Genomic DNA, 6,000 nt, shown 5'->3' on the forward strand with positions numbered 1-6,000 from the left:
ATCAAACTAGCAGTCTCCTCTTTTATTGCTGCCCAATCAAATCCTTTAAGTCACTTCTCCCTGCCCTTATCTGCTCACTCAACAATTCTCCAGATGCACACAAACATTGACATTTGAAGTGTCAGGAACTCAGGGCATATACAATTAGGATGTGGCCGTGCAGGCATCAGCTTTCAGTGGACTCTCTCAGAAAGCAAAAGAAAGTGTCAGGAAGTGGGTATTGCCCATAAAATATCATCTACTAGGACAGTATGAAATTTTGGGGGAGACATTTATTATAGTCCTAATTTAAGAGCCTTTGAGACAGTGCCTTTGGTACTACTCTTTTTCTGCCACCTATCTTTGCAGCCTGGTTCACTATTAACGTAACAACAGCTAGAAGGGTCTAGTCCCAGCTCTGCTATTCATAACTCGAAAAGTTACTTAATCCCTCTGGCCCCAGTGTCCTCATCTACAGGTAAGACTGGAATAGAACAATATCATCTTTTCCTGATTAAATGAGATCCTGGAAAAAAATAAAATAAAATAAAATAAAATAAAATAAAATAAAATAAAATAAATGAGACCCTGGTCATAAACCTAATTTCGGAGGAAACATCCTAATTTATAACCATTGATCTTAGTGAACTAGAGTAATAAATGTCTTTCTAAAGATTTAAAAGAGTGAATCCTCCTTTAGTGTGCTAGTGGAGCAAAACAATACTTTAGTTGATCCATTTATAACTAATCAGAGCTAGGAAAAAAAAATCTGGTGTCTGTTAACAAAGTACCTTTTAAAAAGAAATATACAAATGTATATTTGCATGTCAGCCACGGCTAAATGTTTTGCTACCTAAATGCCAAACAAAAGAACTCTAATTACTCTTAAATTCTTTTCAGCCATCATACCACCTCTATCACTCATTTAATGAAATTTCCAAAACCCTCTCTAAAAGAAACTTCAACACACACACATACATATTAACATTTTAGATTCTGGAGTGGTATGAATTATGTAACCTTTTCCACACAATAATCTCCAGTAAAGAATTATCTTATAGGGTCTGTTAAACTTCCAGAATGTAGAGATGTGATTTCAAGAGACATAATTATTAGAACAAAATCCTGTTACAACAACATCAGATATAATTATGTAGATATATATTTAGGTATAGTTATGCAGGCTTTGTAATAAGATTGCACCAGTCCTCACCAGACAAAATCCAGGACCTAAACATTTATTTGACCTTAGGATGACATGAAGAAAAAGTTTTAGCATTATCTGTGTCATATTCAGACATAAAACATTTAAATTTTTTACACATTCAAATCTGTTCACTTTTTTCCCCTTTATTATTTCCAGGTTTCCAGAATGTCTTAAATTTTTTTCTAAAATTAAGTGAATATTCTATCAACTTTTCTCCTAATATTTTTATTTTTTTACATTTAAGTCATTGTAACTGGAGATTATTTTCTCTGTATGTAAGAAAGGAATATGAGTTTCTGTCCTACATAAAAAATGTTAATTATACCAGCATCATTCAATAAATAAATCATCCTTCCTCCCTGAATTGAAATATTACTTTTATGTATCAGGTTACAATATATTCTTTGAACTATTTCTGGACTTCATTCATTGTAACAGATCCAAGGATGTTTGTTGTAGTATTTTTTATGTTTACAAAACTGGAACAAAACTAGGATGTCTATCAGTAGGAGAATGCATAAATAAATTATAAGACACCTACATCACTTACAAAACAAGACCATGTACTAGACCATAAAGGTAACCTCAATAAATTCTATGTCTCCAACTATAATGCAACAAAATCAGAAATTAAAAACAATATTTCCTTAAAAATATTATAAATATTGAAATTAAAAAGCATATTATAAAATAATACTATGTTTTGCAACTTTTTTGCAAGGTTTTAAATAACATTTGATTTAAAAGAAAATTAATATTTAGAATTAAATGATAATGAAGCACTATACGTCAAATTTTGGAGGACACAGCTAAAGCACTATTAAAGGGGAATTTATATTTTTAAACATATTTACTAGAAAATAAGAAGATTATAACCAAATGAGATAATTCAACTCAAAAAACTGGAGAAAGCCTAACAGAACAAATTTTATTTTAAAAAGCAAGAAGGAAGTGTAATCTTGATTACATTATCAGGTAAGGACGTGATAAGAAAAGAAATTTGTAGGCCTCTTTCACTTATGAATATAGATAAGGTAGAAACCTTAAATAAAATAATAGCCATTTGAAACCTGGTCAAATAAGGTCTATCCCAAGAATGCAAGGATGATTCACTATATGGCAATTTATCAAATTCATCCACCTCACTAGAAGGCTACAGGAAGCAAATTGCACTATCTCAAATAATGAAGGAAAAGCTTCTGATCAAACTTACCACTTACGGCTTTTTTAAAAAAACCCTAGCAGACTAAGACTAGAAGCAAAATTTCTTAACTTTGTGAAGATTATATACCAAAATTTTCAATAAATATATACTTAAGAGGGAAACTTGAAATGCATTCCCTTTAAGACAAGAACAAGATAAGGATGCCCTCTCTCACTATAGCTGTTGATCATTACAGTGAAAGTCCTGCCCAATCCTATAGGAAAAGGAAAAAAAAGTAAAAGGAATTAGAAGGAAAAGGGGAGAGATAAAAATGCTATTATTTGCAGATGATCATCTATGTAAAAAAAAAAACTAACAAAATACCATTAGAATAACAGAGCTCAACAAAGTTACAGAATAAAAGAGCAACATATAAATCAATAGCAATGTTCTACATCAGGAATTGGAAAACTAAGACCCTGAGGACCAAATCCCCACAAAAATCTGTCTTGGTAAGCCTCCACCAACTAATAATTTTTACATTTTCAAGAGTTGTAAAAAAAGAAAAAGAATACTCAACAAAGACTTAATGTGACTACAAAATCTAAAACATTCACTATCTGGTCCTTTATAGAAAAAATGTGCCTATTTCTGGTCCAAACCAAGCATAATCAACTAGAAAAATCTACCTTTAAAAAATAGGGCACAGTTCACAACAGCAACAAAAATTGTAAAATATCTAAGAAGTAACTAAATCAAGAATCCATAAATCCTTTGTGGGAAAAAAATTTAAACTTTAATAAAGGATGTAGAAAATGATCTGAAATAATGGGGAGATATTCCATTCTCTTGGATGGATTGCCTGCATTTTCCACAAAATTAATCTACAAAATCGGTGCAATTCCAACTGAACTTTTTAAAGAACTCAGTGAACTTATTCATAAAATTCATACAGAAGAAATATCCAAAAAAAAATCAAGTGATTTTTATAAAGAATTAAAGAGGGGAACTTAGTTTAGCATTTATTAAGATATAAAATGTCAGTATGATAAATGCAGTGTAATATATCCATGAGAAAAAATAAATATCTTATTTCACCAAATCTGAGACACTTTTTGATATCCCATCATTTTATAAAAGGGGAGGAAAATTTAAGAAAGGAAAACTACTGTTTTAAGTATGACACAATGTATTCTTATCGTGTAAAATTTTATTTTACACTTTTGCAAATGCTCTTAGACTTACTTGGGATGATTTTTTAAAATATTATCCTTGTCATATATAAAGAGAAAGAAAATATAAATGAAATAAATTGGTTAAGACTTCTTTATATATTCAGAGTCCAGCTCTTTCAGATATTTAATTCAGACTCATTAGTGTCCATACTTTTGCACACAATTTCATCCTCATCAACAATGCTACTGATGCAACTTTTTAAATATAAGAAACCAAATGAAACTGCTGACATTTGTGATCAAAAAACGGCAATTTCATACAACTCAACCTAATAAGTGAGAGCTCTACCTCCAGAATTTTCTTCCAGGCTGCTGATACTCATTCTGCAAGTTTTGATACTGGTCCTATCTTGTACTCCCCCAAAGATATCAGTGAAAGGTTTATTTTGGGTTGGTTTTTTTTTTTTAAAGACAATGAAGATACTACTTTTTCAAATGGTTCTTAAATACCTTTTGACTGGAGACATCAAGAGATTGCAGTTGTCCAGTCACGCCAAGAATAATATCCAAGGTCATCCATGCACAAGCAAGGAAAGCTCTGTCACAACCACCGGCTGCCCACAAGCAACTGAAAGATGTCCTGTGGATTATGAGTGGGGTTCTAATTTTAGTAGTGTTAAAACTGGGGAGAAGGGTCTATCTTACAATTGACGAAAACAACAAAATTTTCATAATAAAATATATAATTTAATAATAATAAAATAAGAACAACATTTTGGAAGCATTCAGTAGGAGTTTCAGCGCGGCAGACGCCGCCAGCACCACTCGTCCTGCTCCCCGCACTCAGCCGCGGCCCGCGCCTCCCGCCCGATGTCCCCTGCGCTCAGTCCAGTCCGCGTCTGCTTACAGGGTGGGCCAGAAACGGTGCGGAGCTTACACCCCTGGGAGCCGCTGTCAGCGGGACGGACAGGAGTGAGAGGACAAGGAGCTCACGTCCTCACCCTTCAGGGGAGTAGCTCTGGGGCCGGAGCTCGTCGGGGCTTGAGGGCCGCTGCCCACAACAGCAGCTCCACCGCGCCCTAGAGTGGCTGGCTTCTCTCCCCTGCAGCCCTTCTCCACCGTCTGACGGCCGTTTCCTGAGATCTCCTCCCAAACAAACTACTTGGACTCAAATCCTCGTTTCAGTGCCTGCTTCTGGGGAGACGCAGCCTAAGACAACGAACAGATCTTACGGGAGAACCTTCTAGCATGTGGCCTTTCCTTCTGACAGGAAAAGTTCATGAGCTTCCTTCCCCAACCCTCACCAAGAGCGGCTCTGTCTCTCCTGCGCTTTGAGCCTGAAAGTCGCCCCCTCTTACCTTCTCCCTGCGGTCCCTGCCCAGTCTTCCCTCTGCCCTCGCAACTTCTGTCCTCTCCTTCCCAGACCGCCACCGCCATCTTCTCAGCCCTCCTCGTCGTGAACTGCGCTTGGTTTGTTTTCCCGCCAGTGCCTGGAGAACGGCACTGTGGGATATGGTGAGCCGAAAGTCCTCCCTATAAAGGCTGACCCTCTGTGGTGGGGAAGAGCTTCAGTTTGCAAGATGAAAAGATTTCTGGAGATGGTTCACAAGTTTTCTTTCTTTCTTTCTTTTCTTTTCCTTCCTTCCTTCCTTCCTTCCTTCCTTCCTTTCTTTCTCTCTTTCTCTCTTTCTTTCTTTCTTTCTTTCTTTCTTTCTTTCTTTCTTTCTTTCTTTCTTTCTTTCTTTCTTTCTTTCTTTCTCTTTTCTTTCTTTCTTTCTTTTCTTTCTTTCTTTCTTTTCTTGTGTTACAAAAGTTAAATTTGAAGTTGGCGGTGTGAGGCCGTGAGCGACGGGAACGGGTCTGATGCGAGACCAGCACAGCTGCGCATGCCCAGTGAGAACCCTCCCCTCCCTCTCCACCGCTTCCCCCCTCCCCTCCTCTCCCTACCCTGCCCCACCCCTCTGCGGAGGGCCCTATAAAATGGCCCTGCCCAAGGCCTGTCACCGAAAGCGTGTGCTCTAGATATCGGCTTCGCACCTTTATTCTCTCATCAAAGACTAAAGCTTTCTTTTACTTCTGAATCAGAAAAAAAAATTCAATTTAATTAAGTAATATTAAATGAGTAAGTGATTTTATCCCTAGGAGACTCATGTTTACAGGTCAACATGCAGCAGAGATGTTCAGAATGTCTCAGAATACATGCAGCCTGTTAGCAAACACATCTCCTTAAATGGTCAAGCAGAGTTATCAAGAGGCACAGAGGTATGCAGAATGGCCAAGAAGCATACGAAAAGATGCCCATCATTAATCATTAAGGAAATGCAAATCAAACCCACAATGAGGTACTTCTTGGTCATCTCAGGCTAGCATAAAAAATACCACAGACTGGGTGGCTTATCAACAAGTATTTATTTCATACTGTTCTGGATGCTGGGAGTACAAGATTAGGGCGCCAGTGTAGACAGGTTACAGTGAAGGTCCTTTTCCAGGTTGCA

The 6,000-nt window shown here is 36.7% G+C and overlaps 1 long non-coding RNA gene across 2 annotated transcripts in view; it reads right to left on the reverse strand.

Moving 5' to 3' along the window:
• LOC116285309 (uncharacterized) overlaps positions 1-5,124 on the reverse strand; it is an 84,104-nt gene extending 78,980 nt beyond the window's left edge. For both annotated transcript variants that reach the window (XR_012063747.1, XR_004194954.2), the window contains exons 1-2: positions 4,864-5,124; positions 4,016-4,145 (exon numbers count right to left, since the gene is read on the reverse strand). This is a non-coding gene — a long non-coding RNA (uncharacterized lncRNA). The remainder of the gene's footprint in view (positions 1-4,015; positions 4,146-4,863) is intronic.
• Positions 5,125-6,000: the final 876 nt, after the last annotated feature.

This window comes from Vicugna pacos, chromosome 24 (assembly GCF_048564905.1).
Source record: "Vicugna pacos chromosome 24, VicPac4, whole genome shotgun sequence".
In the NCBI taxonomy this organism is placed as follows: Eukaryota; Metazoa; Chordata; class Mammalia; order Artiodactyla; family Camelidae; genus Vicugna; species Vicugna pacos.